We start from the raw sequence: 23,490 nt of genomic DNA, 5'->3' as shown, positions 1-23,490 counted from the left end.
TCCCACATGCCGCGGAGCAACTGGGCCCGTGAGCCACAATTACTGAGCCTGCGCGTCTGGAGCCTGTGCTCCACAGCAAGAGAGGCCGTGATAATGAGAGGCCCGCGCACCGCGATGAAGAGTGGCCCCCGCTTGCCACAACTAGAGAAAGCCCTCGCACAGAAACGAAGACCCAACACAGCCATAAATAAATAAATAAATAAATAAATAAATAAAATTTAAAACAGAACACTGAGCTTTAAAAAAAAAAAAAAAGCTGTAATAAAAGAAAATTTTATAGAAATAAAAGATTTCCAGGTACAAATTGACAAGGCCGACTTAATACTAGAAAATCAACTTGGAATTGTCAACTTTGAAACAGATCCTGGTAAAATTATTGGATCTTAAAGATAACGGAGATATCTTCAGGGTCTCTAGTCATAAAGTGATTAGGACCTTTTTTAAAAAAGCCCCAGAAAACTCCCAAGCCCCTTCCACACTGTGAAGATAAAAGAAGTCACATTCTGCAAGACCGAAAGGGCCTCCACTAGAACATGACCATGCTGGAGGCTTGACCTTGGACTTCCTAGATCTAGAACTGTGAAAAATAAATGTTTGTTGCTTATAAGCCACTTAGTCTATGGCATTTGGTTATAGCAGCCCAAACAGAGTAAGACAAAAGGCTAGTTTATTATTGGGAAATCCACTAATATCATATAACATATTAATAGGCATAAGAAGAAAAAGCAGATGATAAGTCTCCATGGATACTGAAAAAGCATTTGAAAAAATTCAATACATATAAACATTCAAGAACATAGAAATCAATGGATATTTCCTTACCATATTTCATAAAAATAATTATATATTTTTATACATCTAGATATGTATGTGTATATATATTAAATATATATGAAATAGAGACATAATGCAAATTTGGCAAAATATTGACCATTGTTGAGTCTGAGTAAAGAATATATGGGAGTTCATTGTACTAGTCTTGCAACTTTCTGTAATTTTTAAAATTTATTTATTTCTTATTTTTGGCTGAATTGGGTCCTCGTTGCTGCACGTGGGCTTTCTCTAGCTGCGGCGAGCAGGGGCCACTCTTCATTGTGGTGCGTGGGCTTATTGCGGTGGCTTCTCTTGCTGCGGAGCACAGGCTCCAGGCACGCGGGCTTCAGTAGTTGTGGCCCGCGGGCTCCAGAGCGCAGGCTCAGCAGTTGTGGCACACGGGCTTAGCCGCTCCGCGGCATGTGGGATCTTCCCAGACCAGGGCTCGAACCTGTGTCTCCTGCATTGGCAGGCAGATTCTTAACCACCGCGCCACCGGGGAAGCCCACCTTCTGTAATTTTTACATTATATCAAAATAAAATATTGTACAATTCACTATTTCTGAATAATAGAGATGAAAAATTGGCTAAAGAATGTCATTTTCTGTGTCTAATCCTTTTTAACCAAGTTACTGTAATAGTCTTTTAATATGGTAGTTCTTGTTACAACTACAATTAATTGTTACAATTACTGCCATTTATAAAGTATATTTCAGTGATGGCACATTTATACAGTGTTATCTCACTGATTTTTCACAAAACAACCTGAAAGGGGGATAGAGTTACAATCCCATTTTACACAAGAGGAAACTGAGCCTTCTAGGAGTAAAATGGTTTGCCCAAGTTGACAAGGGCAGTAAGTGATGGATTCAAGACAAAGATTCATGTCTCTGTCTCCCTTGCTGTCTCAAATCTTTCCTCCACTGCATCCATCTAACCCCAAAGACATGAGTTTTTCTATACTTTTGCTTAAATGTGGGGATTATATCCTAGGCTTCTTTTGTATTCCCATAGCACAATATGTAGCTTGCACATCACAAACAATCAATAATACTTGTTGAATTGAGTTAAATTACAATGTAGTATGAATAAATAAAAAGGGAAAGAGAAAAGAATAAGTCTGTGCTTAAATAGTTCCCTACATATATTGATTCTCTTTGTCTTTATTTTCACATAAAGAATAAAATTTGTTAGCTGACACAATGAAAAATTTAGGTAAATGAATATGAGCGATTGATTATATAAAGGTAGTATTGCAAATGTAAACAAAATATTTGACTAGTATTTTTAACTTTCAGGTGGGAATTTTATTGATGGTAAGTTCAATAAAGAGGGGGAAAAAATACCAAGATGCTGTGTTTTTCATACTCTGTCTATTCTGAAAAGTGTTGGCCTAGATATAGTGCAGTTGACATCATGTAATTTATATGTTCATAAATCCTCCAGTACATGAAGTACCTTCAATCAATGACCATTGCCTAAAGGATGAGGTATATTTTTCCTGAATACACATTTTATTGAACTATAGCATGCATAGAGAAATTGTGCAAATAATAGGTGTCCAGCTGGATAGATTTTTACACAGTGCACTTACCTGTTAACAGAACCTCAGACGTCCCCATCATGTTCCTTTCCAGTCACTACCTAATCCCTCTGATAAAGTTACTCACTATTTTGACTTCTAACACGTTATAATACTTTTGCCTGTTGTGGAGCTTCATTTACATCAAACCATAGAATACATTCTATTTTGTGCTGGGTTTCTTTCATTGAACATTATTTTTTTGAGATATTACCCACATAGTCTGTTCATTCTCATTACAGTATTATGTTCCAATGTACAAATATGCCACTATTTATTTATTCATTTTACTATTGAGGTATATTTGGGTAGTTTCCAATTTTAGGCTATTAAAGTGGTGCTATGAATGTTCTTATACACGTTTCAGTGGATATATATGTACACATATCTGTCATGGATATACCCAAGGAGTGGACTTACTAAGTCATAGAGATGCATATGTTCAGTTTAGTAGATATTACAAACTAGTTTTCCAAAGTGATTATACCAGTTACCTCGCCCATCAACAGTGTATACAAGTTCCAATTGCTCCACATCTCTACCAACTTGCTATTGCCTGTCTTTTTCATTCTAGCCATTTTGATAGGCGTGTAATGATAATTAAAATTGTAGTTTAATTTCTGCTTTCCCAATGACTAAGAAAGTGAAATACTTTTTCATAAGGTTTTTGGCCATTTGGCTATTTCTTTTGTGAACTACCTTTTCAATCTTTTGTCCATTTTTTTAATTGAGCTCTCTGAGATTTTCTTAAAAATCGTAAGCTCTTTATATATTGTGGATATTAGGCTTTTGTTGAATATTTGTATTGCAAATATTTTCTCAGTCTATGACTTGCTTTTTTACTCTCTTAATAATGTCTTTTCTTTATTGATGTATAGTTGATTTACAATATTATATTAGTTTCAGGTGTACAGCTTAGTGATTCAGTATTTTCACAGATTATACTTCATTAAAAGTTATTACAAGATAATGGCTATAATTCCCTGTGCTATACAATATATCCTTGTTGCTTATCTATTTTATAGTAGTTTGTATCTCTTAATCCCATACCTCTGATATGCCTCTCCCCCCTTCCCTCTTCCTTTGGGTAACCACTAGTTTGTTTTCTAAATTTGTGAGTCTTTTTCTGTTTTGCATATACATTCACTTGTATTATTTTTTTAGATTCCACGTGTATGTGACTTATTTTACTAAGCATAGTATTTTCTAGGTTCATCTATGTTACTGCAAATAGCAGAATTCCATTCTTTTTATAGCTGAGAAATATTATATTGTATATATATACCACATTTTCTTTATCTGTTTGTCTTTTGATGGGCACTTGGGTTTCTTCTATGTCTTGGCTATTGTAAAAATGCTGCTAAGAACATGGGGTGCATGTATCTTTCTGAATTAGAGTTTTCATCTTTTCTGGATATATGCCCAGGAGTGGGATTGCAGGATCATATGGTAGTTCTAGTTTTCGTTTTTTGAGGAACCTTCATACTGTTTTCCATAGTGGCTGCACTAATTTACATTCCCACCAACAATGTACAAGGGTTCCCTTTTCTTGACATCCTCACCAACATTTTTTATTTATAGACTTTTTGATGATAGCCATTCTGACAGCTGTGACTTGGTACCTTGTTTTTATTTGCATTTCTATAATAATTAGCATAGTTGAGCAGCTTTTCATGTGCCTGTTGGCTATCTGTATGTCTCCTTTGAAAAATGTCTATTCAGGTCTTCTACCCATTTTTTGATTGTGTTGTTTGGTGTTTTTTTGTTGTTGTTTTGTTTTGATGTTGAGTTGTATGAGCTTTTTATATATTTTGTATATCAACCCCTTGTTAGTCATATCATTAGCAAATATTTTCTACCATTCAGTAGATTTTTTTCATTTTTGTCAGTGGTTCCCCTTGCTGTGCAAAAGCTTTAAGTTTACTTAGGTCCCATTTATGTATCTTTGCTTTTATTTATTTTGCCTTAGAAGACAGAGCCAATAAAATATTGCTACGATTTATGTCAAAGTGTGTTCTGCCTATGTTCTCTTCTAGGAGCTTTATAGTTTCTCGTCTTCTTTTTATAGAAATATTCTACTTATTTTCTTTATTTTTGTTTGTTTGCCTTTTGCTTGTTTTTATTTTTTAATTTTTTAAATCCATTTTGAGTTTATTTTTCTTTATGGTGTGAGGAAATGTTCTAATCTCACTGTTTTACATGTAGCTGTCCAGTTTTCCCAGCACCACTTGTTAAAGAGACTGTCCTTTCTCCATAATATATTCTTGCCTCCTTTGTTGTAGATTAATTGACCATAGGTGTGTGGGCTTATTTCTGGGCTTTGTATCCTGTTCCACTGATCTGTGTGTCTGTTTTTGTGCCAGTAACGGGCTGTTTAGATTACTGCAGTTTTGTAGTATCTTCTGAAGTCTGAAAGTGTGATACCTCCAGCTTTGTTCTTTTTTTCTCAAGATTGCTTTGGCTATTCTGAGTCTTTTGTGGTTTCATATGAATTTAGGATTATTTGTTCTAGTTCTGTGAAAAATGTCATGGTATTTTGATAGGGATTGTACTAAACCTGTAGATTGCTTTGGGTAGTATGGCCATTTTAACATGTCATTTAATGATTTCTTTTGAAAAATAGAGGTTCTAAATTTAAACAGTGCAATTTATCAATAACCTCCTTTATTAGTAGTACTGTTTTTGTCCTCTTTAATTAATCTTTGCCTACCCAAGATTATGAAAATAATCTCTTACGTTTTCTTCTAAAAGCTTTATTGTTTACCTTTCTATTTTAGATCTACAATCCATCTGAAACTCATTTTTTGTGTATCAACCCCCTTGATGAAGTCGTATGATGTAATAAAAAGATCATTTATTCTCTAAGCTCAGACAGATCTGGAGAATATAACAGAAATATGTAGAAGTGTATACCCAAGAATACACAAAGCATAGTTTTTAAAAACCATATTAAATGATGACATTAATTTTATTGGCATGGAAAACTGTTGAATGAAAGGAGTGGGTTATAGAACATAAAGCATTTGTATGCACACATATATTTTATTTTATTTTATTTTATTTATTTATTTTTTTTTTAATTAATTAATTTATTTATTTTTGGCTGTGTTGGGTCTTCATTTCTGTGCGAGGGCTTTCTCTAATTGCGGCGAGCGGGGGCCACTCTTCATCGCGGTGCGCGGGCCTCTCACTATCGTGGCCTCTCTTGTTGCGGAGCACGGGCTCCAGACGCGCAGGCTCAGTAGTTGTGGCTCACGGGCCCAGTTGCTCCGCGGCATGTGGGATCTTCCCAGACCAGGGCTCGAACCCGTGTCCCCTGCATTAGCAGGCAGACTCTCAACCACTGCACCACCAGGGAAGCCCCACATATATTTTAGATACATAAATTCATACAGTGTTATCCTGAAGGGTAATCAGGCATAGTTTAACAACATATCTGTGAATCATGGGATTTATGGTAATCGGTATTTTTCTTTGAACTTTTCTGTATTGTTTGAATTTTTTTCAGTGAGTATGTATCTTCATTTCCAGAATAAACAGGAAAAATCATTCTTATTTAAATACAAGTACATAGGGGAGAAGAGTTATCCAGAGGTACCCGTAATAACCTTCTGGATCTTTTCATTCAGTCATTTTTCTTGTTATAGATGGTGGCTGTTTTATCCTTTAATAAAAATTGTAATTCCTATTTAATTAGATTTCTGAATCTGGTACAAGTCTGGCCTGAGGGGGAGAGAGGCTAGAACAAAAGAACTCCTTGTGTCCAGTAAATAGATTTATTTCTGTAATGAAAAATGACTCATGATAAGATGTATCACTTTTATGGTTTATCTACATGCTTTATGAAAGAAGGAACCAATCCCTCCATATCTTTGCATGTTGATTAGTAGAGCCAGTTCAGCTGTATGTTCTTTGCCTTCATGTCAAAAACAAATCAGTATATAAAATTCTTTGGTCCACTGCAAATTTTCCTCTCACGACTCTGTAGATGTTGTTTAGTTATCCCATAGCCTCTAGGGAATGGAAGGATCACAGGTCAGCCTGCTTTAAATAATTTTATATACTTGCTTTTCTGTTTATAAGCCTAAAAGATTTTTTCCCTTTATTTTGTCTTTCAAACATTTTGGCAGATGTGTCTATTCATTAGTACCTAGATGTGAGTAACTCTTCACTAGTAGAGAATTTCTTAACTTCATACTTGCTTTCCTCTCTCTCCCACTAAAAGATTGTTCTCTTTAATTATGCATCTTATTATTGATTCTGTTCCATTTGTTTGACTTTTTTTTTTCTCCTTATGTTGGATCTCTCCTCTCTAGTCGTAGAGATCAAGATCCTATGTGACCCGACCCTGGCTTCTCTCTGAAATCAGCTCGCACCACTCTCAATCACTCACCCTGCTTTAGCCACACTGGCTTCCTTGCATCTCCTTGAACTTGTCAAGGACACTCTTTGGCTCCAGGGCCACTTCACTTGCTATGTTTTCTACCCGAAATGCTCTTCCAGAAGAAGGCTGCATGGTTTGCTCTCTGACTTCATTCAGTTCTGCTTTCATGTCGCCTCATTAGAGATCTTCCCTTAGTGGCCTATTGAAAAAAATGTATGCTCAGCTCATCTGCTCCCTTACCCTGCATTTTATTTTTCCAGAACACTTACACTACTTCGCATTATATTGAGTGGTTTTTATTGTCTGCCTCTCCTCACTATATTATAAATTCCAAAATTGCAGGAATGCTCTGTTTTCTTCTTTGCTGTACTTTCAGTATGCAGCATAGTACCTGGTTCATAGTAGATAATCAGTAGATATGTTGCACAAGTGAATGAAATCCACATTTTGGTCCTAAGTACTAACTTTCATGGAAATACTCTGTACTACCTCTATTGCTAGGACTGCTAGGCCTATGGATAAAAGTACAATGTAAGTGAAGCTTGTTTTTGTTTATTTTTTATACCCTTGCTCCATGGCTTGTCAATTAATGCCAATAGCTTCTTTGGGTGCCCATATTTTACCATTATGTTTCAGCCTGTTGGCCAGCTCTCTTTTTAAAAATAATTTCACATCTCATCCCATTATTTTTTTATTATTATTTTTTAAACATCGTTATTGGAGTATAATTGCTTTACAAAGGTGTGTTAGTTTCTGCTTTATAACAAAGTGAATCAGCTATACATATATCCCCATATCTCCCCCCTCTTGTGTCTCCCTCTTACCCTCCCTATCCCGCCCCTCTAGGTGGTCACAAAGCACCGAGCTGATCTCCCTGTGCTATGCCGCTGCTTCCCACTAGCTATCAATTTTACATTTGGTAGTGTATATATGTCCATGCCACTCTCTCACTTCGTCCCAGCTTACCCTTCCCCCTCCCCATGTCCTCAAGTCCATTCTCTACATCTGTGTCTTTATTCCTGTCCTGCCCCTAGGTTCTTCATAACCTTTTTTTTTTTTTTTTAGATTCCATATGTGTTAGCATATGGTATTTGTTTTTCTCTTTCTGACTTAATTCACTCTGTATGACAGACTCTAGGTCCATCCACCCCACTACAAGTAACTCAATTTCGTTTCTTTTTATGGCTGAGTAATATTCCATTGTATATATGTGCCACATCTTCTTTATCCATTCATCTGTTGATGGACACTTAGGTTGCTTCCATGTCTTGGCTATTGTAAATAGAGCTGCAGTGAACATTGTGGTACATGACTCTTTTTGAATTATGGTTTTCTCAGGGTATATGCGCAGTAGTCGGATTGCTGGGTTGTATGGTAGTTCTATTTTTAGTTTTTTTAAGGAACCTCCATACTGTTCTCCATAGTGGCTGTATCAATTTACATTCCCACCAACAGTGCAAGAGGGTTCCCTTTTCTCCACACCTTGTCCAGCATTTATTGTTTGTAGATTTTTTGGTGATGGCCATTCAGACTGGTGTGAGGTGATACCTCATTGTAGTTTTGATTTGCATTTCTCTAATGATTAGTGATGTTTAGCATTCTTTCATGTGTTTGTTGGCAATCTGTATATCTTCTTTGGAGAAATGTCTATTTAGGTCTTCTGCCCATTTTTGGATTGGGTTGTTTGTTTTTTTGATATTGAGCTGCATGAGCTGCTGGTAAATTTTAAAGATTAATCCTTTGTCAGTTGCTTCATTTGCAAATATTTTCTCCCATTCTGAGAGTTGTCTTTTCGTCTTGTTTATGGTTTCCTTTGCTGTGGAAAAGCTTTTAAGTTTCATTAGGTCCCATTTGTTTATTTTTGTTTTTATTTCCATTTCTCTAGGAGGTGGGTCAAAAAGGATCTTGCTGTGATTTATGTCATAGAGTGTTCTGCCTATGTTTTCCTCTAAGAGTTTGATAGTGTCTGGCCTTACATTTAGGTCTTTAATCCATTTTGAGTTGATTTTTGTGTATGGTGTTAGGGAGTGTTCTAATTTCATTCTTTTACATGTAGCTGTCCAGTTTTCCCAGCACCACTTATTGAAGAGGCTGTCTTTTTCTCCATTGTATATTCTTGCCTCCTTTATCAAAAATAAGGTGACCATACATGCGTGGGTTTATCTCTGGGCTTTCTATCCTGTTCCATTGATCTATATTTCTGTTTTTGTGCCAGTACCATACTGTCTTGATTACTGTAGCTTTGTAGTATAGTCTGAAGTCTGTCTCATCCCATTTTTTTCCTTATAACTATCCATCTCTAGTTTCCTAGCACCAGATTATGTGGTCCTGACTTCATACCATTTCCTGAATTTTCAAGGTCTATGGCTCAGACAAATCATGCAGAATTCTTCCAAGTCTAATATAAAATGGTATGCTCTTCCTTCTGAGTATTATGGAAGAGCAGCTTCACACTCTGTCTTGCCTGTAAAACACTTCACAGATGTAGCAGTCTGTGTCGTAGATGAAGATTATAGAGGAAATGTTGGTGTTTTACTGTTTAATTTTGGCAAAGAAACATTTGAAGTCAGAAGGGTGATTGAATTGCACAGCTCATTTGTGAACAGGTTTCTTATCCAGAAACAGAGGAAGTTCAAGTTTTGGATGATGCTGAAAGGGGTTCAAGGGGTTTTGGTTCCACTGGAAGTAGCCAGTCTTATTCGAAACCCACCAGTCTAGATTTGTGGGTTGTAGATCTACACCAGAATTCTAAGCAGATATATCAGAGTGTATGGCTGTGAAGTATGTCTGACCTCACATCACTTCTGGTTTAATTTACCAAGGAGCCTTGTTTCATTCTGGGATTCTGCTGAGATACTTGTTTTAATTTTGAGTTGGACTGCCAGCTACAAGTATAAAGCTGCTTCTAGCATCAGTTTCAGTGGTCATGGAGTAAGGCAATATTTTACTAATGTTGCTTGGCTTTTTTGCCCTAGTGTTTTGCTAAGGCTTAGTTACCAGAAATGTTTCATGAAAGAAACTTCCATATCTTCTTTCTTACCCTACAAAAATTAATGATATTTTTTCCTTCATTGTCATTGATTCTTAAGAAAGTTGACTACAATAATTGATTATTATGGCTAATCTTTTCTCTTGTTTGCTGATTTCCTTCTCTGGAAGATTCACATTGGTCCAAATTACTTTTTGCTAGCGTATTATTATGTATAGTCCTTTATTTTTTCATTTTGACTTTACTACTCCAAGCTTTATTACCTTGTAAATACAATACCTTACTTTGGCAGCCAGAATTGTACATGATATCTCACCTCCAAAGATGTGCTGATATTACAAAACATTTATAGAGCAGCTCTAAAATTGTAATTCTTATTTTCTCTCTCTCCCTCTCTCTCTCTTCTCCCCTCCCCCTCTCTCTCTGCCTTTCTCTTTTTGCTTCTAGTTACATGGATTGGCATTCTCAATGTATGAAAAAGAGCCCATGATCTCCATCTGTATATTGTTAATATGCATTTATGCTTACCTTTGATAGATGTTTATATGTGTGTATTATCTGTAAAAGCCTGATACATATTTATTTTTACAATCACAGTTTCTGAGTGATAAGGTTTGGGGTTTGTGAGCACATAGTATCTTACAAACCATCATGTGCATTGACCCCCTAATGCTGACTCTTTATTTGGTATTCCTTCCAAACCTTCCATATCATCACCTCTTAGAGATAGAGCAGCCTGTCAAACACTTAGAGGGACGTTTAAGAGAGCCCTACAGAATTGAACTACCAACTCTAGGACAACACAGAGTGTTTATGCAATAAAATGATGTCACAGATTAAGAACTGGAAAATGACACTGTGATGATTGATGGCAGCAAATTTGCTTTTGGCATGAGAATGGATTGAGTGTATGTCACCCCTATCCTGTAAATTGATACATAATTGTCCATAAAATCCCATGCATACACTAACTTTCAGAAAAAGATATATTATTTTAAAGTAAATGCTGGTAAACACCATCTAAAAGCAAATAGGAATAGTCTTCTAAGTTGCCAAGCTTTTTCCTTGTACAATTTTAATGAAGCATTTTTATTCTGGTAGTAAAATATTCTTCTCATTGAAATTCAAAGATTAATTTTTTAATATCTTTATTGGCATATAATTGCTTTACAATGTTGCATTAGTTTCTGCTGTACAACAAAGTGAATCAGCTATATGTATACATATATGTGCATATCCCCTCCCTCTTGAGCCTCCCTCCTACACTCCCTATCCTACCCCTCTAGGTCATCACAAAGCACCAAGCTGATCTCCCTGTGCTATGCAGCTGCTTCCCACTAGCCATCTGTTTTACATTTGGTAGTGTATATATGTCAGTGATACTCTATCACTTCGTCCCAGCTTCCCCTTCAACCCATGTCCTCAAGTCTGTTCCCTATGTCTGCATCTTTATTCCTGCCCTACCACTAGGTTCATCATTACCGTTTTTTTAGATTCCATATATGTGCATTAGCATACGGTATTTGTTTTTCTCTTTCTGATTTACTTCACTCTGTATGACAGTCTCTAGGTCCATTCATCTCATTACAAATAACTCAGTTTTGTTCCTTTTTATGTCTGAGTAATATTCCATTGTATATATGTGCCACATCTTCTTTATCCATTCATCTGTTGATGGACATTTAGGTTGCTTCCATGTCCTGGCTATTGTAAATAGTGCTGCAACGAACATTGTGGTGCATGACTCTTTTTGAATTATGGTTTTCTCAGGGTATATGCCCAATAGTGGGATTGCTGGGTCATATGGTAATTCTATTTTTAGTTTTTTAAGGAACCTCCATACTGATCTCCATAGTGGCTGTATCAATTTACATTCCCACCAACAGTGCAAAAGGGTTCCCTTTTCTCCACACCCTCGCCAACATTTATTTTTTGTAGATTTTTTGATGATGGCCATTCTGACTGGTGTGAGGGGATACCTCATTGTAGTATTGATTTGCATTTCCCTAATGATTAGTGATGTTCAGCATCCTTTCATGTGTTTGTTGGCCATCTGTATATCTTCTTTGGAGAAATGTCTATTTAGGTCTTCTGCCCATTTTTGGATTGGGTTGTTTGTTTTTTTGATATTGAGCTGCATGTATATTTTAGAAATTAATCCTTTGTCAGGATTCATTTGTAAATATTTTCTCCCATTCTGAGGGTTTTCTTTCATCAAATATTAAATTTTGTAGAAAATTATTATACTGCAGTTCAGAAAATTAATTAAATGTTTTATCTTGTAAATGTAATGAGCAAGTTAAATATTTGTTGCCAAAATTAAAAATGTAGGAGAACTGATGGCTAAATAAATTTGGTTGTTCACATCATATGAGATAAATGCAGTTTTGTGACTGGTCTACAACTAAGCAGAAGATACTTTGGGAGAATTAAAGATAATTTGAAGTATATCTTTGAATTTGATATTATAATATCTTAAATCAATATTTGGTATGTGGTAGTTAAGATATAATTGTAGTTTATTTGAAATATCTCCTTATAATATATCATTACACATTATGGGAGGAATACATGAAGACATGAGGAAAACAGGCATATAGATTTTGGAAAATAACAGCTCACTTTATATAAAATCATCCAAGTGGTGATAACTACTCAGAATATAGCTGAGAGACTACAAGTATGAAACGAGGCTGACAGGAAGATTAACTGTAATATTAGTCTACCTGCAAAATGTATTACTTCTATGATAATTCCTCTCTCAGAGCCTATATACTATTTTCTTAACATGAAACTTCTTAAGTTCTTAAGAAGTCTGATTCACTGATTTCCTACGTGATGGTGGATCAATTCACAGTGGGGTCTGCAAAAGGTTCTTACATTGATACAGTTCCATAAAGCAAGGGGACAGCCTGACTACATATGTGTGTGTGGGGGGGGCATGTGTGTGGGTGTGTGTGAAACAGGAAATTAGAAAGCAAAATAGTTTGGAGGTTAATTAATTAGCGCATCTTAACCTTTCAGAAACCTTTGTGTGATGCAACAGAACATAAACCCACGTAGCCAAACTCCATAAAAAAATGATTTAACACAGTGCCAGCTTATTTATTTCTTACCTGTACAAGTCAAAGAAGGTATTTCTGATTGGGTGGCTCTCCTCTGAGAAGTGGCTCAAGGACCCAGATTTCAACCCTCTAGCGGCTCTGTGATCCCCTAGAACCTTGGAATCCTTGGCTGGATCTTCTGCATCTGGCCACAAATGAGGGAAAGGCAAGCACAGCAGATTTCACAGGAGGTGTTTTAGGGCAAGGCTGAAAATAGCATATATTACTTTGGCCCACAAGTCAGTCATAGGGCAACGTATTGCAAGGAAGGTTGGGAAATGTAGTCTGGTTGTATGCCTGGGAGGAAAAGGACTTAGTGCGATAACCATCTAATTAGTTAAACTTGCCACAGATACTGAGGTTCTTGATGATCACCACAAGTCACTGCTGAAAAAAGTTAAATTCTACTTAATATTTTCTACTTAAGGACAAAACAGGTGCACCTTATTATATAGGCGGGTACCATTTCCATTATCAATTGCATTTTTCTTCAGATCAAAGCTACCTCACAAACTAACTCAGTAAGCTGAAAACCTCTTGCTATGTCAGCTGAACTGCATAGTGCATGCAAAGATGTCAATTACTCTGGTTGAATTGGCAAAATGTGACAACAGTTGGTACTGGTCTCTCGTTCCTGTCCACAGAGCTGTAAATATTAGTTGATGGTGCACGAGAGACATGCAACGTAAAAGAATAGAAACTAATTCCTATGAGTGTGAAAGCAATTCTTTTTTTTTTTTTAACATGTTTATTGGAGTATAATTGCTTTACAATGGTGTATTAGTTTCTGCTTTATAACAGAGTGAATCAGCTATACATATACATATATCACCATATCTCCTCCCTCTTGCATCTCTCTCCCACCTCCCTATCCCACCCCTCTAGGTGGTCACAAAACACTGAGCTGATCTCCCTGTGCTATACGGCTGCTTCCCACAAGCTATCTGTTTTACATTTGGTACTATAAATAAGCTCATGCCACTCTCTCACTTCGTCCCGGCTTACACTTCCCCCTCCCCGTGTCCTCAAGTCCATTCTCTATGTCTGCATCTTTATTCCTGTCCTGCCCCTAGGTTCTTCATAACTTTTTTTTTTTTTTTTACATTCCATATATATGTGTTAGCATATGGAATCTGTTTTTCTCTTTCTGACTTACTTCACTCTGTATGACAGACTCGAGGTCCATCCACCTCACTACAAATAACTCAATTTCGTTTCTTTTTATGGCTGAGTAATATTCCATTGTATATATGTGCCACATCTTCTTTATCCATTCATCTGTTGATGGACACTTAGGTTGCTTCCATGTCCTGGCTATTGTAAATAGAGCTGCAGTGAACATTGTGGTACATGACTCTTTTTGAATTATGGTTTTCTCAGGGTATATGCCCAGTAGTGGGATTGCTGTGTTGTATGGTAGTGCTATCTTTAGTTTTTCAAGGAACCTCCATACTGATCTCCATAGTGGCTGTATCAATTTACATTCCCACCAACAGTGCAAGAGTTTTCCCTTTTCTCCACACCCTCTCCAGCGTTTACTTTCTGTAGATTTTTTGATGATGGCCATTCTGACTGGTGTGAGGGGATACCTCATTGTAGTTTTGATTTGCATTTCTCTAATGATTAGTGATGTTGAGCATCCTTTCATCTGTTTGTTGGCACTCTGTATATCTTCTCTGGAGAAATGTCTATTTAGGTCTTTTACCCATTTTTGGATTGGGTTGTCTGTTTTTTTGATATTGAGCTGCATGAGCTGCTTGTAAATTTGGACATTAATCCTTGGTCAGTTTCCTGTTTTGCAAATATTTTCTCCCATTCTGAGGGCTGTCTTTTCATCTTGTTTATGGTTTCCTCTGCTGTGCAAAAGCTTTTAAGTTTCATTAGGTCCTATTTGTTTATTTTTGTTTTTATTTCCATTTCTCTAGGAGGGGGGTCAAAAAGGATCTTCCTGTGATTTATGTCATAGAGTGTTCTGCCTCTGTTTCCCTCTAAGAATTTTATACTGTCTGGCCTTACATTTAGGTCTTTAATCCATTTTGAGTTTATTTTCGTATACGCTGTTAGAAAGTGTTCTCATTTCATTCTTTTACATGTAGCTCTCTAGTTTTTTCAGCACCACTTATTGAAGAGGCTGTCTTTTCTCGATTGTATATTCTTGCCTCCTTTATCAAAGATAAGCTGACCATATGTGCATGGGCTTATCTCTGGGCTTTCTATCCTGTTCCATTGATCTATATTTCTGTTTTTGTGCCAGTACCATACTGTCTTGATTACTGTAGCTTTGTAGTATAGTCTGAAGATCGGGAGCCTGATTCTTCCAGCTCCATTTTTCTTTCTCAAGATTGCTTTGGCTATTCGGGGTCTTTTGTGTTTCCATACAAACTGTGAAATTTTTTGGTCTAGTTCTGTGAAATATGCCATTGGTAATTTGAAAGGTATTCCACTGAATCTATAAATGGCTTTGGGTTGTATAGTCATTTTCACAGTGTTGATCCTTCCAATCCAGGGACATGGTATATCTCTCCATCTGTTTGTATCATCTTGAATTTGTTTCATCAGTGTCTTACAGTTTTCTGCATACAGATCTTTTGTCTCCTTAGGTAGGTTTATTCCTAGGTATTTTATTCTTTTTCTTGCAATGGTAAAGGGGAGTGTTTCCTTAATTCCTCTTTCAGATTTTTCATCATTAGTGTATAGGAATGCAAGAGGTTTGTGTGCATTAATTTTGTATCCTGCTGCTTTACCAAATTCATTGATTAGCTCTAGTAGTTTTCTGGTAGAGTCTTTAGTATTTTCTATGTATAGTATCATGTCATCTGCAAACAGTGACAGCTTTACTTCTTCTTTTCCAATTTGGATTCCTTTTATTTCTTTTTCTTCTCCGATTGCCATGGCTAAAACTTCCAAAACTATGTTGAATAATAGTGGTGAGAGTGGGCAACCTTGTCTTGTTCCTGATCTTACTGGAAATGGTTTTTGTTTTTCACCTTTGAGGACGATGTTGGCTGTGGGTTTGTCATATATGGCCTTTATTATGTTGAGATAAATTCCTTCTATGCCTCCTTTCTGGAGGGTTTTTATCATAAATGGGTGTTGAATTTTGTCAAAAGCTTTTTCTGAACATATTGAGATGATCATACAGTTTTTATCCTTCAATTTGTTAATATGGTATATCACATTGACTGATTTGCGTATATTGAAGAATCCTTGCATTCCTGGGATAAACCCCACTTGATCATGGTATATGATCCTTTTAATGTGCTGTTGGATTCTGTTTGCTAGTATTTTGTTGAGGATTTTTGCATCTATACTCATCGGTGATATTGGCCTGCAGTTTTCTTTCTGTGTGACATCTTTTTCTGGTTTTGGTATTAGGGTGATGGTGGCCTCGGAGAAAGAGTTTGGGAGTGTTCATCCGTCTGCTATATTTTAGAAGAGTTTGAGAAGGATACGTGTTAGCTCTTCTCTAAATGTTTGGTAGAATTCGCCTGTGAAGCCATCTGGTCCTGGGCTTTTGTTTGTTGGAAAATTTTTAATAACAGTCTCAATTTCAGTGCTTGTGATTGGCCTGTTTACATTTTCTATTTCTTCCTGGTTCAGTCTCGGAAGTTTGTGCTTTTCTAAGAATTTGTCCATTTTTTTCCAGGTTGTCCATTTTATTGGCATATAGTTGCTGTAGTAATCTCTCATGATCCTTTGTATTTCTGCAGTGTCAGTTGTTACTTCTCCTTTTTCATTTCTAGTTCTATTGATTTGAGTCTTCTCCATTTTTTTCTTGATGAGTCTGGCTAATGGTTTATCCATTTTGTTTATCATCTCAAAGAACCAGCTTTTAGTTTTATTGATCTTTGCTATTATTTCCTTTATTTCTTTTTCATTTATTTCTTCTCTGATCTTTGTAATTTCTTTCCTTCTGCTAACTTTGGGGTTTTTCTGTTCTTCTTTCTCTACTTGCTTTAGGTGTAAGATTAGGTTGTTTATTTGAGATGTTTCTTGTTTCTTGAGGTAGGATTGTATTGCTATAAACTTCCCTCTTAAAACTGCTTTTGCTACATCCCATAGGCTGTCAGTCTTCGTATTTTCATTGTCATTTGCTTCCAGGTATTTTTTGATTTGCTCTTTGATTTCTTCAGTGGTCTCTTGGTTATTTAGTAGTGTATTGTTTAGCCTCCATGTGTTTGTATTTTTTACAGATTTTTTCCTGTAATTGATATGTGTTCTCATAGTGTTGTGGCTGGAAAAGATACTTGATACGATTTCAATTTTCTTAAATTTACCAAGGCTTGATTTGTGACGCAAGATATGATCTGTCCTGGAGAATGTTCCATGAGCACTTGAGAAGTAAGTGTGTTCTGTTGTTTTGTTTGTTTTTTGTTTTTGTTTTCGGTTTTTTTGGCTGCATTGGGTCTTCATTGCTGCATGCAGGCTTTCTCTTGTTGCAGCTAGTCGGGGCTACTCTTCACTGTGATGCGCAGGCTTCTAATTGTGATGGCTTCTCTTATTGCAGAGCATGGACTTTAGGCACGCAGGCTTCAGTAGTTGTGGCACATGGGCTCAGTAGTTGTGGCATGCCGGCTCTAGAGTGCAGGCTCAGTAGTTGTGGTGCACAGGCTTAGTTGCTCTATGGCATGTGGGATCTTCCTGGACCAGGGCTTGCACCTGTGTCCCCTGCATTGGCAGACGGATTCTTAACCACTGCACCACCAGGGAAGCCCGTATTCTGTTGTTTTGGGATGGAATGTCCTATAAATATCAATTAAGTCCATCTTGTTTAATGTATCATTTAAAGCTTATGTTTCCTTATTTATTTTCATTTTGCATGATCTGTCCATTGGTGAAAGTGGGGTGTTAAAGTCCCCTACTGTGATTGTGTTATGTCAGTTTCCCCTTTTATGGCTGTTAGCGTTTGCCTTATGTATTGAGGTGCTCCTATGTTAGGTGCATAAATATTCACAATTGTTACATCTTCTTCTTGGATTGATCCCTTGATCATTATGTAGTGTCCTTCTTTGTCTCTTGTAATAGTCTTTATTTTAAAGTCTATTTTGTCTGATATGAGAATTGCTACTCCAGCTTTCTTTTGATTTCCATTTGCATGGAATACCTTTTTCCACCCCCTCACTTTCAGTCTGTATGTGTCCCTAGGTCTGAAGTGCATGTCTTTAGACTGCATATATATGGGTCTTGTTTTTGTATCCATTCAGCCAGTCTATGTCTTTGGGTTTTAGCATTTAATCCATTTACATTTAAGGTAATTATCAATATGTATGTTCCTATTTCCATTTCCTTAATTGTTTTGGGTTTGTTATTGTAGGTCATTTCCTTCTTTTGTATTTCCTGTCTAGAGAAGTTCCTTTAGCATTTGTTGTAAAGCTGGTTTGGTGGTGCTGAATTGTCTTAGCTTTTGCCTGTCTGTAAAGGTTTTAATTTCTCCATCGAATCTGAATGAGATCCTTGCTGGGTAGAGTAATCTTGGTTGTAGGTTTTTCCCTTTCATCCCTTTAAATATGTCCTGCCACTCCCTTCTGGCTTGCAGAGTTTCTGCTGAAAGATCAGCTGTTAACCTTATGGAGATTCTCTTGTATGTTGTTTGTTGTTTTTCCCTTGCTGCTTTTAATATTTTTTCTTTCTACTTAATTTTTGATAGTTTGTTTAATATGTGTCTTGGTGTGTTTCTCCTTGGATTTATCCTTTATGGGACTCTCTGCGCTTCCTGGACTTGATTGACTATTTCCTTTCCCATATTAGGGAAGTTTTCAAGTATAATCTCTTCAAATATTTTCTCAGTCCCTTTCTTTATCTCTTCTTCCTCTGAGACCCCTATAATTCTGATGTTCCTGCGTTTAACGTTGTCCCAGAAGTCTTTAAGACTGTCCTCAATTCTTTTCATTCTTTTTTCTTTTTTCTGCTCTGCAGTAGTTATTTCCTCTATTCTGTCTTTCAGGTCACTTATCTGCTCTTCTGCCTGTTATTCTGCTATTGATTCCTTCTAGAGAATTTTTCATTTCATTTATTTTGTTGTTTATCTTTTTTTGTTTGCTCTTTACTTCTCCTAGGTTCTTGTAAAACGTTTTTTGAATTTCCTCCATTCTATTTCCAAGCTTTGGATCATGTTTACTATCATTGCTCTGAATTCTTTTTCAGATAGACTGCCTATTTCATCTTCATCTGTTTGGTCTGGTGCGTTTTTACCTTTCTCCTTCACCTGCTGTGTGTTTCTCTGTCTTCTCATTTTGCTTAACTTACTGTGTTTGGGGTCTCCTTTTCACAGGCTGCAGGTTCATAGTTCCTGTTCTTTTTGGTGTCTGCCCCCAGTACCTAAGGTTGTTTCAGTGGGTTGTGTAGGCTTCCTGATGGAGAGGACTGGTGCCTGTGTTCTGGTGAATGAGGCTGGATCTTGTCTTTCTGATGGGCAGGTCTGTGTCCGGTGGTGTGTCTTGGGGTGTCTGTGACCTTATTATGATTTTAGGCAGCCTCTCTGCTAATGGGTGGGGTTGTGTTCCTGTCTTGCTAGTTGTTTGGTATATGGTGTCCACCACTGTAGCTTGCTGGTCATTGAGTGGAGCTGGGTCTTAGCGTTGAGATGGAGATCTCTGGGAGAGCTTTTACCATTTGATATTACATGGAGCCAGGAGGTCTCTAGTGGACCAATGTCCTGAACTTGCCTCTCCCACCTCAGAGGCATGTGTCCTGACACCCAGCCTGAGTTCCAAGACCCTGTCAGCCACACGGCTCAGATGAAAAGGGAGAAAAAAAGAAAGAAAAAAATAAAATAAAAAGTAAATTTATTAAAATAAATTATTAAAAATTAAAAAGTAATAAAAAAAGAAAAAAAAAGGAAGAAAGACAGAAGAGAGCAACCAAACTGAAAAACAAATCCACCAATGATAACAAGTGCTAAAAACTATAGTAAAAAAAAAAAAAACAAAAACGACAGAACCCTAAGCCAAATGGTAAAAGCAAAGCTATACAGACAAAATCACAGAAAGAAGCATACACATACACACTCACAAAAAGAGAAAAAGAAAACATATATATGTATATATCATTGCTTCCAAAGTCCACCACCTCAATTTTGGGATGATTCTTTGTGTATTCAGTTATTCTAAGATGCAGGGTATATCAAGTTGATTTTGGAGATTTAATCCACTGTGCCTGAGGCTGCTGGGAGAAATTTCCCTTTCTCTTCTTTGTTTGCACTGCTCCTGAGGTTCTGTTTTGGATTTGGCCCTGCCTCTGGGTGTAGGTTGCCTGAGGGCATCTGTGCTTTGTTCAGACAGGACAGATTTAAAGTAGCAGCTGATTAGGGGGCTCTGGCTCACTCAGGCCTGGGGTGGGGGGTGGGGGGAGGGAGAGGTATGGAATGCCGAGAGAGACTGCTGCCACAGAGGCTGGCGTAAAGTTGCAACAGCCTGAGGCATGCTGTCTGTCCGCCCCCCCCCCGGGGAAGTTGTCCTTGGATCACAGGACCCTGGCAGTGGCAGGCTGCACAGACTCCTGGGAGGGGAGGTGTGGAGAGTGACCTGTGCTTGGACACAGGCTTCTTGGTGGCTGCAGCAGCAGCCTTAGCGTCTCATGCCCGTCTCTGGTGTCTGTGCTGATAGCCGCCGCTCACACCTGTCTCTGGAGCTCTTTTAGGCGGTGAGCTGAATCCCCTCTCCTCGTGCACCCTGAAACAATGGCCGCTTGCCTCTTAGGCAAGTCCAGACTTTTTCCCGGATTCCCTCCCGGCTAGCTGTGGCGCACTAGCCCCCTTCAGGCTGTGTTCACGCAGCCAACCCCAGTCCTCTCCTTGGGATCTGACCTCCGAAGAAGCCTGAGCCTCAGCTCCCAGCCCCCAGCCCCCACCCACCCCGGCCGGTGAGCAGAGAAGCCTCTCAGGCTGGTGAGTGCTGATCAGCACCGATCCTCTGTGCGGGAATCTCTCCGCTTTGCCCTCTGCACCCCTGTGGCTGCGCTCTCCTCTGTGGCTCTGAAGCTTCCCCCCCACCACCCACGTCTCCGCCCGTGAAGGGGCTTCCTAGTGTGTGGAAACCTTTCCTCCTTCACGGCTCCCTCCCAGAGATGCAGGTCCCGTCCCTATTCTTTTGTCTCTGTTTTTTTCTTTTTTCTTTTGCCCTACCCAAGTACGTGGGGAGTTTCTTGCCTTTTGGGAAGTCTGAGGTCTTTGGCCAGCATTCAGTAGGTGTTCTGTAGGAGTTGTTCCACATGTAGATGTATTTCTGATGTATTTGTCAGGAGGAAGGTGATCTCCACGTCTTACTCTTCCGCCATCTTGAAGGTCTTCTCCTCGAAAGCAATTCTTTAAGGAGAAAACTATTAGTAATTCTTATAAGGTTTGTTTTTTGTTTGTTTGTTTTTTAGCAGAGGTGGGTACTAAAACCCTGATAATTTGAGTTATCATATCACATACATTCTTAGGAACTAGAAAAGATGGTCTCCAGACTAGAGCAAAATAAGATTTCATCTTTTTAAAAGATAATTGGTCTCCTTCTTTTCTCCTTTCGTGTGTTTATCCTCAGTAGGAGAGACTTGGTAGGTGGGGAAGAAGAGTTGGGGGGCCTACCTACAGTGTGGCTACAGAACATTAGACAAATAAAAGTGTTCCTTTCCTGGAAATGTGGGAACAGCAGGAATGAGGGGAATGTAGGAGGGCAGAGACCTTGCAGAGTCCAGGAGAGTGTGTTTGGGGAGGGCTGTAAGCTCTGAGCAGATTGCCCAAATAGGGAAGAAGGCAAGACTGCTGCATTTATGGAGAAGTGAAGTGTAAGTGGTTAAGCAAATAAACTGCAGGTCTTGTCTAGAAATCTGACTGGGGACTGCCCACAGCTGGCTTTTACTTACTCTCCGAAGTACAGAGGCAACTTCATTGTAAGGGGCAGAGATTGGCAAACCTTTTCCTTTTATGACACAACATAGGGTTCACCCAAACTTGCTACCAGAACATGAGTAGAAAGAGGAAAAAGCCCAAAGCCTTAATTGGAACCATAGTTATAAAATTTTGCAAAGGAGACACATATATATTAAATACCATTCCTTATATGAAGTTTTGTTTTATATAATACGTATCATCTGGCTCAAATTCCTCTTTGTGCACTGAACCACTAACAGCAAATAATTTCTGTGTTTAATTGTTCACCTAAAACGTAAAATTGGGCTAAATTCATCTCCTCCAAGAGACCACATCCTCCTGTGCATATCAAATCACGGCACTTGCCATACTATATTAAATTCCCTGTTACATGTCACCCTTCTTCCCTAAGCTCTGTGCATATGGGTGCTTCATCTTTATCTCTCTAGTGCCTCCCATGTGACCTGGCACAAGCTACACACTCAGTAAACATTTTTGTTATTACGTGGAACTGGGTTACCCTTCCCTTCAGGATTCTGATAATGTGCAAAAACTCTTAGAAGAAGTAATACATTTCCAGGCTCTCACCTCTAACACTTGCAAAGACAAGAGCATAAATGGATGTCCACATAGCATAGACCTAAATATTTATCATTTCTAAATCAAGCTAATAAACTTTTAAATGAAATGTGTTCTATCGTCTTACCTCAAAAAGTCAACTTACTTTCGGGCTTCCCTGGTGGTGCAGTGGTTAAGAATCCACCTGCCAATGCAGGGGACACGGGTTTGAGCCCTGGTCTGGGAAGATCCCACATGCCGCGGAGCAACTAAGCCTGTGCACCACAACTACTGAGCCTGCACTCTAGAACCCGTGAGCCACAACTACTGAGCCTGTGCACCTAGAGCCCGTGCTCTGCAACAAGAGAAGCCACCGCAATGAGAAGCCCGCACACCACAATGAAGAGTAGCCCCCACTCGCCACAACTAGAGAAAGCCCGCACGCAGCAGTGAAGACCCAACGCAGCCAAAAATAAAATAAATTTTTTTTATAAAAGAAAAAAAATAAACTTACTTTCATATTGATACAATAAAAAAATTTGGACCAGTTATTTTTTAATATTCTGAAAGTTGGCAAAATATCAAAGATAACAATTGAATTATCAATATGCATATTTTGGTGGCCTAAGAGGCAATGTTTGTGTTTTCCAGTGAAGATACAAATAAGTCATAAATTATATTTTTCTTTCAGAAATGTATATTTTCACCTTTATTTCAGCAAAATGACTAATTATGCCATTATAATAAAATATTTCACATATCTTGTGTTCTATTTACAGTGGCACCAAATAATACATTTCCCAAGTCACATGATGTCTGTTGTCTTTAATTTTTTCCTGTTTTAAAATATTTAAGCATATCTTTCAACTTTTAAAAATTTCTTTTCAGCCTTTTTTTTCTTCTCTGAGGTTACATATTTTCTGTCCAATCTCAGTTTACATGCACTCTTTTTTTTAAAATTGAGATATAGTTGATTTACAGTATTATATTAGTCTCAGGTGTACAACATAGTGATTCAAAATTTTTATAGATTATATTCCATTTATAGTTTTTATAAAATATTGGCTATATTCCCTGTGCTGTATAATACATCCTGTGGCTTATTAATTTTATATATAGTAGTTTGTACTTCTTAATCCCCTACCCCTTTCTTGCCCCTCCACCTTCCATCTCCCCATCTTAACCACTAGTTTGCTCTTCCTGTGAGTC

The 23,490-nt window shown here is 37.8% G+C and overlaps 1 protein-coding gene across 2 annotated transcripts in view; it reads left to right on the top strand.

Moving 5' to 3' along the window:
* The window catches only part of UNC13C (unc-13 homolog C), a 622,127-nt gene that overhangs the window by 469,820 nt on the left and 128,817 nt on the right, over positions 1-23,490 (top strand). The gene's annotated exons all lie outside the window — the stretch shown is intronic.

Source organism: Eubalaena glacialis, chromosome 2 (genome assembly GCF_028564815.1).
Source record: "Eubalaena glacialis isolate mEubGla1 chromosome 2, mEubGla1.1.hap2.+ XY, whole genome shotgun sequence".
Taxonomy (NCBI): Eukaryota; Metazoa; Chordata; class Mammalia; order Artiodactyla; family Balaenidae; genus Eubalaena; species Eubalaena glacialis.
Note: the sequence above shows the minus strand (reverse complement) of the source record. Positions and strands in the feature narration are given on the sequence as shown.